This window comes from Mirounga angustirostris, unplaced genomic scaffold (assembly GCF_029215605.1).
Source record: "Mirounga angustirostris isolate CCGP_5_RB_7025 unplaced genomic scaffold, mMirAng1.0.hap1 SCAF_8, whole genome shotgun sequence".
In the NCBI taxonomy this organism is placed as follows: Eukaryota; Metazoa; Chordata; class Mammalia; order Carnivora; family Phocidae; genus Mirounga; species Mirounga angustirostris.
The window spans coordinates 109,427,923-109,440,786 of record NW_026991716.1 but is presented as its reverse complement, the minus strand read 5'-3'; the positions used below and the strand labels follow the sequence as shown (position 1 = coordinate 109,440,786).

The following is a 12,864-nucleotide window of genomic DNA, read 5'->3' as shown; positions in this document are numbered from 1 at the left end:
GTATATGAAGATTTCCAAATCAGATTCACTTGCAATGTCAAGGTTAAGGTTTTGACTTTTCATTTTGTTGTTTTGGGTGATTATTTGAGAAATATATAAAAAAAAATAGAGACAGAGCTGATAATTCTGAAAGTACATTTTAAAATACTTTATCTTTTCAAGAATTTTACCATAAGAGAAATACTATCTTGACATTATAGAGAAACTTAATAATATCCTTAAAGTATTCTGGCTAGTACAAGAAGGACCAGAATAAGAAGCCAGGTCTTTTGAGTCTTATTTGAGTGTTATTTCTATTATAGAATTGCTCCTCTGACCATCTGTGATATGAGCAATGTAAATTTTTTTATTTGACAGAGAAATTTATAAATGGATACATGTACATAAATATGTATATATTCTGTGTGTACACATCTGCCTATGTAAATATCTATTTTTCTGCACCTTATACCACAATATATTTTAAGCAGTGTTTCACAATGTACCCAAAAACATACCAGAGCCAAAGAAAATACAACTAATAAAACATTGGGAAGTTTAAAATATATTATAAGGCAGAAAACAGAATATAAAGTATGATGACACAGCTAAGAATAAATATAAAATTCATATTAACAAATGCAAATGAACTAGAGTCAATTAAGAGAAAAGCATTCTCAAATTGGATCACAAAGCAAAACCAGCAAAAACAAGAGACTTATTTCACACAATGTGACTCAGAAAGATCAAAAATTAAATGATAGAAAAGAACATACCAAACAAATGAAAATATAATACAAGAACACATATCATTATGTCAGACATGGTTGAAATTGGCACACAAACACTAAATGAAACTTAGAAGAGTCCTTAATGATGACAGAGAGCACTCTGCAGTGAAAATATGACATCTGTGAATATCTTTTTGCCAAAAACATAGCACTGACATTCTTAAAGCAAAAACAAACTCAAACACATACAAAAATACACAGACAACATTGATACCTTATTTTTATTCATTCCTCTTAGTCCTTGATGCGTTTATTAGAGAAAGATTTTTAAGGATACTGAAGCCCTAAATAAAACAAAGCAAGGGATAAGATAATGCTGACATGACAAACTCTGGATGTCCTTGGAAACAAACTATATGCCTTTATTACAAGTACAGTGACCATTTACAGGATTAATTATATGTAGGATTTTAAAAATATCTCAATACACGCAAAATAGGAGAAATAATACAGGCAACATTCTCTGATCACAATGTAACACAAACAGAAATAATAACTAAATTGGAAAGTGACAAATGCTTCCACTCACAAATAAAAACAAACAAAACCCCCCCTTTTTTTTTAGATTTTATTTATTTATTTGAGAGAGAGAGGGTGTACCTGAGAGAGCATGAGCAGCCACTGGGGGAGGGGGTGTGATTCAGATGGAGAAGGAGAGGCAGACTCCCCACTGAGCAGGGAGCTGGATGCGGGGCTCGATCCCAGGACCCTGAGATCATGACCTAAGCCAAAGGCAGGTGCTTAACTGACTGAGTCACCCAGGCACCCCAACCAAAACCTTTTTTGAGCGAGAAATCAAAACCAAAATGAAAAATACCTGGAAAATGACATGAAAGCACTTATATCAGAACCTATGAAGTATAGCTAAACTTTGGAAAATTCTCAGCCTTTATAGCAATAAAGAAGAAATAGTTAAAAGAAAAAAACCGAAGTGAGTATCTTAGGGAGGTAGAAAGGAATAACAAATATCAATAATATTGTAATAACTTGGTATGGTCACAGATGGTAACTACACTTACCATGGCGAACACTTCATCATGCATAGAATTGTAGAATCAATATGTTGTACACCTAAAACTGTAATTGACACACATTGCTATGTATGTCAACGTATGTATGTATGTATACAATTACATGCAATGTATGTCAATTACACTTCAATAATAAAAATTAAAAACAGCATCTGAAACAGCATCAGCCATAACGACAGAAATGGCCAGCCCCAGGGTGGCCTGCAGCTCCTGCAAGCCGAGAAGCAGGCAGCTGAGAAGGTGGCAGATGCCAGAAAGAGGAAGATCCAGCGTTTGAAGCTGGCAGCAGAGGAGACACAGATGGAGGTGGAGCGAGAGCAGGAATTCCAGAGCAAGGAGAGGGCGAGATTTTATGATCCGCGAAAAGGAAATGAAGACCTCGTTTAGCCTCTCTACTGTGGTTTCAGGAAGATGTTCCATTTCTCAGTCTCTCTTTTTGTCTCTAAGTTGGTCTTTCTCTTTATTGGTTTTCCCCTTTTCCAATTTCCCCAAAGACCCTTCAGATAGATGCTCACTGCTTCCTGAAATCTAAAGTGATCCCGTGTTGTGTTCCCTTGTATGCATGGCCTTTCTTTCTATATCCTCAACACCTTTCTCTTTGTAGCAATGAAAAAGTGTCAATAGAAAAAACTATGGGTAAATAAAGAAATTAAAAACAAGAACAAATATTTTTTTTTTGAGAGAGAGAGAGAGCATGCAAGTGTGGAGGGGCATGGGGAGAGGGAGAGAGAGAATCTTAAGCAGGCCCCACGCTCAACGTGAAACCCCACACGGGGCTCAATCTCCTGACCCTGAGACCATGACCTGGGCTGAAATCAGGAGTCAGAGGCTTAACTGACTGAGCCACTCAGGTGCCCCAGCAACAAGATAATTCTAAGAAAAGTAGAAGGAATATAATAGTAACAGAAAAGCAAAAATTAATAAATTAGAAAGTGGAAAAATATAGAACTACTGAATAAATCCAAGAACAAGTTATTTAAAAATTGAGTAAGCAATAACCTTATCAAGGAGAAACAAGAGGAGAAAGTGCAAATAACACAAATAAGAATTGAGAATGGGGAAATAACTATAGATTGGGAGAAGTCTAAAAGGACCATATGATGTTAATTAACTTTATTCAAATAACTTCACAAACCTTGATAAAATGGGAGATTTTCTAGGAAAAAATATATTTTCAAAACAACCCCGCCCCCAAAATAAATAGTTCACTTGTCATAAAAGCTAAGAAATAATTTATATTGTTTAACTACCCTCTCTACCCTAAAGTGTTAGGCCAAGATTATTTCTTAGTGTATGGAGCAGAAAACTCTAATTTATTTGAGTGCTCTAGAGCATAGAAAAAGAAACTAACTTTCTGAACTGTTTAATCAACTTAGCATCACTTTTGTAATCAAAAGTGATAGCAAATAGCACTAAAAATGAATTAAAAATTACTGCATATAAAGTAAATAAATTCTACCATAAAAAGGAAAAAAATCTTAACCCGATAGAGAAATGCTAAAAGGGGAACTCTCAGAAACTTTCCCATTTATGTTGGGACAAGACAAATATGCTATCATATGCTAACAATTTAAGATTGTTCTAGAAGTACTAGCTAACTTAATTAAATAAGAGAATAGGAATAGAAGTGTTAAGGTCAGAGTAAAATTATAATTATTATAGAAGATTTGATAGCACTGTATACTTGTAAAACCTGAGGCTCAGCTGAAAACTAGTAGAATTCACCTATCATATAATAAACAATTAAAATATGTAATAGAGAAAAAGCCCCATGACCCCACTTAAAACAGCAATGAAAGAGAAAATAATTAGGAATAAAATTAACAAGAAACATGTAAGATGTGAGTGTTTAGACAGAGGAAACCACAAGTTTTAGGAAAATGAAAAAAAAAAAACTGCATGTGATTATAGATGCAGGAAATAGCTCTGGAAGTGTCCTAAAGAACCTTATAAAAGTCGTTGGCTCTGGGAAGAGGTGCTCAAATGTTGACACTGTTTTGTCCTTTTGAGTGCTTTACCATTTCATATATTACCTATATAATAAATACACGAATTTTATTTTTCTTCTATGCAAATCATAAGATCCTGCACAGTTATTAAATTTTAACCAAAATTTGATTTAAGTTTCCCTTACATCAAAGCAAACAGAAAATTAAGGAAATAGTAATTGAACAAACAACCAACAAAATCATGATCATTTACATATATTTATATCATTCAAAAGGAAAAGTATATTAGTTTCTTAAGGAAAGAAAAGCTTACTCTGGCTTATTTTGAAAGAAATTTCACACATTTATTTTTTTTAAGTCATGATCAATGTCCTCTACACATTGCTGTGATTAGAACAGGTAACAGTGTGGCAGAGAGTGTACATTTTTCCACCAAATTCTATCCTGCTTTTCCAAAATATAGAATCATCAATAGGAAGATGCTGCCTAGCTAGGAACCACATATCCCTGCACTCCTTGCAATGATGAATGACTGTTCATCTAATTCCCACCAATGGAAAGTAAGCATAAGAATATGAGTGCTATTTTTTGGCTAAGGCTTTTAACCAGGCTCTCCATCATCTTCTACCTGTTGGATGCCCATGATGATGAAGAACTAGGGCATGACAGAGCCACAAAATATTCCCAAATCATGGCATGGATGAAAATTGTGCGCCTACCAGGTGCACCCATTTTGGACTATTAGATGAATGAGAAATATGCTTCTGCTGTGTTTGAGACACTTATAGATGTTTGGATCTGTTTGTTAAAGTAGTTTAGCCTACCGTAATCAAAGAGGTTTTCATTTTATTTTTCTTACAGCAGCCCTCAGTACAGGTCTAGAGTACAACACCAATGTACAATTCAGTAAAAATAGGTCTGTAGGGAGCTATGATAATGTACTCTGAGGTTTAGGCTTTACAATGGTGCAGGGTGAACTAAGTAAACCAGTTAGACTAGAGAATTATTTCTCTTTGATGTTTTCTTCCATAAATATGTTTTCTTTCAATAAGGTTTTTGATAAATATAGGACAAGAAATATTTGAATATTTATTCTCTGACACAGGCTTGCAATCCAGGCATTCTGTATTGTTTATCCATAGAAATGCAATTTATTTACAAACGTGAAGTAAATGATAGAGCTGATACATTTATTGTGAAAATTGAGGATGCAAACCAGGACCCTTGTGTAAATAGATAGTTAAGCCTCTGGGCACAGAGGCTGACCACATTAGTATCATTAGACAGTTCCAGGACTGCCTTTAGGCATAAATAAATGAGTAGATAGATAGATGATAGATAGATAGATAGATAGATAGATAGATAGATAGATAGATAGAGAGATAGAGAGATAGAGAGATAGAGAGATAGATCTATCATCCTCTACAGTATATGAATAAATAAACAGTAAATCCTCAAAGGTTGGCAACTTTAAAACATAGCTGAGTTGATTTCCACTTGCACATGTTTCAAAGCAAAAGCCATGATATGTCATCCATGGCCATTTAAAATCTGAAAAATGTACTCACACCACATTTGGTTTGGTTAAATAAGAGAGACCGCCAATATGAGTTGGTTGTTCTCAGTGTCCTAATGTATTCACCGCTGTATGATAATATCAGAAGGAGAGAAATGATAGTATGCTAAATTTGTTTGGATTTACCCACTGGAGTGGCATAGTCACAAAACATAGTCATTACTCTTGTTTATAATATGTATTTGATAATTCTGATATTTCAAGATTTTGGGGAATGAGGCATATGATATCTGTTATTTCTACCAATTCTTATTTTTCATAACCATCAGGTCTAGTTTCACAATCTTATTCTTTTCCTATAATTTTCTCTTTTTAATTAATCTTATTTGTTATTTATCTCTTTAATGATCTTAGTTTTATAAATTTATAATAGTCTTTTTTGAGATTGTTCTATTTTCTCACCATTTTATCTATAGTGTATTAACATCCTGAAATTTCAGGCAGCCTTTCTTAGGGTTATTTAGTTCTAATTAGTTTGAAATTTTAGTTTTGATTCTAATCTGGTAGGGTTATTTCTCTCTCCTTTTCCCTCTCTCTGTCTATCTGTCTTTCTCTCTGTGTTTATCCATTTCTTAACAGTTTCTTCCTCTGAGTGCCTCCTCCATCCTGGGATATCTGCTCCAGCACCATGTCTTATATCGTTGTATCTGCTATTATCAGAGACTAGCCACCCTTGCCACTCAACAGAAACCAGAACCAGCCTGGAGTGGGGGCTAGCTGGGACCATGGAAGGAATGGGTCTGGCAAGACCATGAACCGTTAGAGAGACATAGTCACTGCCAGATGCCAGTGAGGCAGAGATAGGAGGCCAGATACCCTAGCTTTTCCTTTTTTCCTATTCTCCAGTTCCTTGTTATTGCTTCTCATTGGCTAACCTTGCCAAAGCCAGCTGTCAAGAGAGCTTAGGAAATGTGGCTACCTGCAATATAGACAGAAGAAAGGCAGGGAATAGATTTGAGCACAAAAAAATGACCATCATTCCTATGCTACCCCCACTCCCATGTACAAACACACATACCCACTAGTCCTTGGTAGTTTCCCTTCCACTTCAGGTCCACAGAGATCTCTGTCTGATTTTTCTTTAATTTGGTTCTATTATTTAATTGTTTTCCTTGAGATTGCTTTTTTATAACTGCTGTGTTTGGAGTGGGATTGGAATGGGGGAATATGACCTCAAAGCATGAAATCACAACATGGGCTCAACCAGAGATATCATATTCTCTCTTTAACCCTGGTGTTTCACTTTATTATTATTTTTTTAGGCAGGATTGCTGAGTGAAAAGTCCATAGGCTTTTAGTACAGTCAGATCTGGATCTGGGTTTTGGCTTCACATTAATTTTGTCATTATTTTTGGACAGGCTATTTAACAAATTTCCTTATCTATAAGATGGGAATGATAATACTGGTCTTAAGATTTGTTTAGTAATTAAATAGAAGAGAATATCCAGATTGCCATATTGTGAGCCATTTATTCAGTGGGTTCTCCATACATGGTTATTATTATTATCATCATAATTATGTTCCACCTCATTCCTGGTTAAATGAAAGTGCTGTTAGCCTTGATGTGTGTTTTCTGATATATAGCTTTTACCTTGTTTTATCAGGAGGCATTGACTGGTAGAACTTAAAGATAGAATGAGCTATAACCAGTCATGTATCAAGCATAATGTATTTTTTTGTTTGTTTTCAATATAATGGATATGTTTAGGAATTAGCAGGGTGCCTATACCTGCCATGGTTTTATCAACTGAATTTATGTATCTCACAACATGTTGGTAATTATAACCCAGAGAAAGTTTTAAGAGAAAACAAGGTTCATTTAGACTACATTTCAATTCAGACGAATTCCCAAAACCAAAAATGTGCATAACATTTCACAGCTATATGGATCCTCATTGTGAAAATAAAATGTTAATATTTTAATCTTTTAAAGGCCTTTTGCAGATGTTTGGCTAATACATTTGTTTTACAGCCTTTGAGCACCAACATTTGATGAGGAAAATTTTTCTTACCCTACAAATCTTAACTAATGCTGACATATACAATCTAAAGGGAAGCATAGTTTTCATACATTCTCCCTTCCATCTCATTCTGAACCCTCATCAAAAAGTTTCAGCCTCTTTTTGTGACTTCTAACAAAGAATGGCTCAGTTGACATTTTGACCTCTGTTGCTCAACTGTTCTCCTTCAGAGGGTGTCTTCTTTAATGGGTTGGTTTTACATAAAAAGGATTTGACTATATTCAATATTAAAACAAACATCAATTAACATATTTGTTGGGTTTTTATGCTGCCAAATCCTTGGTTAAACTGTTTCCCTTTCCAAGCTTGTTTTGGCATTGTCAAAACTATGTCTGAGCTACCCAGATTCTTTCCTAACTTCAGGACCCAAGTGTTTGGTTCCAATATCTGGAGGCAATGAATCATTAGAGTCCATCAGACTTCATAGGGCCACATAAGTGGTGTGGAAGTTAGAAAGCTGTTTCATTGCCCAGTATCTATCCTGTTCCATTTGATTCACATTTTCAATTTGATTACAATCAACTTATACCATTTTTTACATTGTTAATGGAAATATTCAATACAAAGCCTGAAATGAGACTATGTGGTAACTGTCTTTCTACTGTTTCCAACATGAGAGGTCCTTTACTACTAAATGTTCTGGAGGGCTGAAATATTTACCAGTGCAAATATAATTGTGATGGTTGCAAGTGTATTCCTGGGCAGTGAGAAATTCAGTTTGTCCTTGTCAAAATAAAAACAAAAGAACAAAACAATAGTTGGTTGGAACCTTTGAATTAGTGGAAAGCATTCATCAGCGATTAATTGGAAAGGGAGCTAATTAGAAAATGGCTTAACTGCATCAGTTTTGCATTGATCTGACTGTAATAAATGTCTTTTTGTGTAGCTAGAAGAATGGTGGCGGTTGTCTTAAGGTCAAAATATCCACAGGGAGTTCAATGAAAGTGGTATGAAGGGACATCATAGAGACGGGAAACAAAAGAAAATGATTGATGATGTGTTGAGGACTTCATTCTGTGAGAATAATCTAAAAGTTTTAGTATCATTTTCAGCACCATTTTAAAATGTTTTTCTTAAAAGTAGAACTAAGTATAGCACAGTTTAACTTTCTATGATCCAAATGTATGGACTCCATAATACTTGGTTCATTGTTTGAAATGAAACAAGAGTCTTAGTTGCTATGTCAAAACCCAAATAAATACTTATCAAGAGAAATTGACTCATATGAGAAATGGTGAATGTTAAAACATATCAACTTCAGAAAAGCCACATTATTTCAAAACACAGATTTCATGTTAGACTATCAATCACAAAGAATAGCTGAAAATCTAGTGTGCAGCTATAGTAATATCGGAGAACTGTAGAATATACTTCTAATTTATTATACCAGAAAAGCAAATCAAAATCACATGAGTATATAAAAAACTCAGAGGCTCTATTTTTCTTTAATCTTAAGAAGTATCTTATGTTTAGATATCTTATCAGTAACCACAAGGTACTGTGCATATCATATGTGCCACACACTGTGTTTTCCAAGCTACATTATGTCGTTACCTGATGTAACCAAATTAGGGAGAAACTGATGGGAGAAAATACAAAGAAAAAGAAAAAAAAACCCATGGACAGATTGCATGCTTATAAATGATGACCTATACATTAGGAAATCACGTAAGTGATAAACATGATTATTGGGTGGGCCAATGATGTAATGTTCTATAGAATAAATACACACACCTGGTCTTAGTACTTTTTGATCATTTCTGAAATTAAGGAATCACCCAATTCTTTTAATTCAATAACAGGCAAAAATACCCAATTAAGAAACAAGAAGGAAGGGGAAAAGCAAGTCCCACTATATATTAGTGCTTGCCACACAGGGCTCTTGTGGAAATGTGAGGGAAAGTTCTTTTATATTTTGACTGGGCTCAAAAGATCCAATTGTGAGAACTTGCTCTGAAGTCTCAGCTTGTTGATGGACAGGCATCCTCTCCCAAGGTAATAGGGAAGCTATTTTAGCAACTCTTATATTTTTGGAAAACTCCGTGTTTGTTGTAATTTGATCCTAACTGCAACCTATATCTCACCTACATTTATCAACGCCAAGCCACAGAAATGCCTGGAAGGGCCAGAACACTTGCAGCTCGTGCTATGCATTTGTGGTATTTTGGCTGCTTCACTATAAAAATATTATGCCACAGAAAATACATTCTGATTCCATGTAGCAACTCAACCCGCAAACATGAAGCTGAATGTTGGTTTTATTATCCTTAACTAATTTGTATTTCCTTGAGAGTCGAAAGCAATGGTAAATTCATGGATTTGTCTAACTGTGCTTAGGAAAAAAAGCAACTTCAATATCAAGTCTCAACATTTTGTTCCCTTTTCTATAATACCAATGCTTTCTTCCTATCATATCCTAATCATCTAAAATAATTTAAGCAGTTATATTTTATTTTATCAACTACTTATGATGTTTCTAAGTAATGGTGTCAACTCTTCTCTATATCAGATAAAAGAGTAAAATATTTCAAAAACTATTCAGAAATGTTAAATAATTTTCACCAGAGAAAGGAGAAAAAATACTTCTTCGACTTACAGATGTAGGTGTTCCTTCATTTACTCATTTAGTACATTTTTGTGGTTACAAATTGGAGGGCAAACAACTTATATTGGAAATTGAGGGGTCAAAGATAAAAAAAACCTTGATCCAAGCCATTAGAAAGGCCCATGGAGGGAGACAGACATTGATGCAAATGCAGTTACAATAAAGGAGATGAGTGCTTTAAAATAGTATGAAGTTATGTCTGTCTTTTTAAAGTCAGATATTCTTATATTAAACTATAGATTTTGAGATATTGATTTCCAATATACTTGGAATATATATACTCCAAGATATATACTCCAAGATACTATATATCTTCCAATATACTATCTCTGTTCTTTGCGTATTCTCCCACGTCATTTTCACTATCAATATCTCCAATAACTATAGAAAATATCTAATGATGTGTAAAACAAGCCTTTTAGAGTAAGGAATCATACTTATTGCAGTGGTAACTTCATTATTTTGGCAAAAGTCAAAAGGATTCTTTCCAACACCTCTTCTCTGCCCTGTGTTGTGAACTGACTCTATTTTCATGATAAACGGACTGAATTAAATAAAACCTTTAGCAGCCGAAGGAGGCTCAACTATGTGTATTTATCTTTGTTGTTGTTGTTGCTAACCATCATTGAGAAATGCTACTTATGGGCCCTGTTTCTCCTTTATAACTCTATAGGAGACCTACCAGGCTCTCAAAATGCTTTGGATCTTTGCCCTCATTTAGGAACTGTCTTAATGTGATATTTTAGACATGGTTATTGATATAAATAGATATATATATTTATTCATTCAAATTACATTTTGTGAAATAATAAAGTAATTTGCCCTTAATTATAGAATTTAGCCATGTATTCCACACCTTTCTTTGCATCCCCTGAAGGAATATGTTGATGAATCTGGTAGTTGGGGGGTTTCCAATGGTGGCTGTGTTTATGAAATAGGTGAGAAACATGCCTGAGGTGTGAGATACTTAAACTTTGCCTCCATGTGCCCTAATTCATCTTGTACCTGTCAGTAGGAGATAAATCCTCTGGGGAAGCAATTAAGAAAGGTATATTTCTGAATCGATTTTCATGAAAGAAACAAGAATATTAATGTTCAGATGTTCAGATTTATTATAGTATACAGCAGGTGATCAGAGAATGACCTTGGATGGTTATTAAATTTTTCCTATGTCCAGGTTTCTTTATCCATATTACTGGGATTACAAATAGCCTGATTTTATGTTCAATAAATATCTCACTTAAACCAGTGATAAGTGCTATGTAAATATCATTGTAATATTTTGCAAGTCCACTTCTCAAATATATGAGTTTAAATCTCCTTTAGAAGATCCTCTGTGTGCCCAATATTTCTACAGCTGGAGTTAAATACCAACTCAGTCCAATCCTTTTAATGCTTTTATATTTTCAATGATTAATAACATTGTTTTTTACTACAACTCTTTCTCTCAGTTTATAAGTTGTACAAAGAACTTAAAAGAAATTCAAATTTGGAAAAAGCTACCTCTACACATATCCAATGAAGAGGGATTCCAGTTTCCAGTCCAGCATGTACGGGGCACAGAAGTTGCCACTCATCTTAACCAGTTGAAAGCTGAACAAACTGAAAAACCAACAATGCAGATCTGTCCAAGAAATGAGATCATAGGGCAAATTGCTGCTCCCAAAGGTGAAGAGACAGATGGAGACTCTCAATTCACCAGGGCAGAAACCTCCCCAGGAATGGTGCCAGGATAGGAAAAATTGAAATGAGATTGACAAATTGCTGGAGGCTCAGTGTGGATGAGTCTGAGAGTTAAAAAATCAGGAGTACCCAGTCATCAGAGGGTTCCCACATTTTTGTTAATTTTACCTCCAGGAGCAACACCAGGTCCTCACAGTGAATATCAGAGAAAAATCCCCTCATGCTTCCAGCAGAAAAAAGGGGAAAGAACCATTTTGAAATATGCCACGGCGCTGTTTTCTTCTTGACAAGGCAATCCCTCTGGAAAAACTATTTTACCACAGCCTAATCTGCTGGGGTTTTATCAGAGCCTGACCTATCTAGGGGAAGAGAAATACCCAACCCTAGTCAGCAATAGCCTTCTACATGGGAGAAGGAAAATACCCAGTGCAGCTCCCTCCAATCTTCCATGTTGGGAAAGGGATACCCACAACTCCAGCTCCCTCCAGCTATCCTCCCCCACCTAAGGGGAGAAAAGAAAAATGAGAAGCACAGGTGAAGTTCAAAGTCCAGGAGCACAGGCTCACCAAAAGACTGAGACCTATTCATAGAACGATAGAATACTTCCTCTCCCCTCACATCTTAACACTTCCACGATAAAAAACAGTTCAGCATGTTTTGAAGACACCCATTGGTAAAAAGACCCTGTGCGTGGAACATGCAGGACCTGACAGGGAACGAGGTTGGGAAGAAACAGGGGCCAGTGTATGCAGCCTTTTAAGGTCGGGATAAAGAATTTGGATTTTATTCTAATTTTTATTGGAAGACCCAAGCAATTATTAGCAGGGAGATAATTTGATCTGATTTGTCTTTTAAGGAGGAGAAGGGGGCTGCTGTGCAGAGAACAGAATGAAGTGGAATATGAACAGGGCCAGAGAGATCATCTAAGAGTCCATGGCAATAGTCAAGGAGATAGTGCTGTAGACTTGGACAGCAATGATAGAAGTAGTGAGAAGCTCTCCAACTTAGAAGATATTTAAATTGACAGATGATAAGATGTGCTGAAGAATTAGATGTTAGAGATGATGGAAAGAGGAATGAATGATAGCTAGTAGTTTTTTAGACTAAGTAACTTTGTGAAAATGTAGTATTTTTTACTTAGAAGGAGATTATAGAAGAAGGAGTAGATTTGGGGATCAGTAGAGATCAGAATTCTGTGTTGGACCTCTTAAGTTTAAGGTCCTTATTA

At 35.2% G+C, this 12,864-nt stretch overlaps 1 long non-coding RNA gene across 5 annotated transcripts in view; it reads left to right on the top strand.

The window, feature by feature from the left end:
* Nucleotides 1-12,864, top strand: part of LOC123836583 (uncharacterized) — a 104,069-nt gene that overhangs the window by 15,360 nt on the left and 75,845 nt on the right. The gene's annotated exons all lie outside the window — the stretch shown is intronic.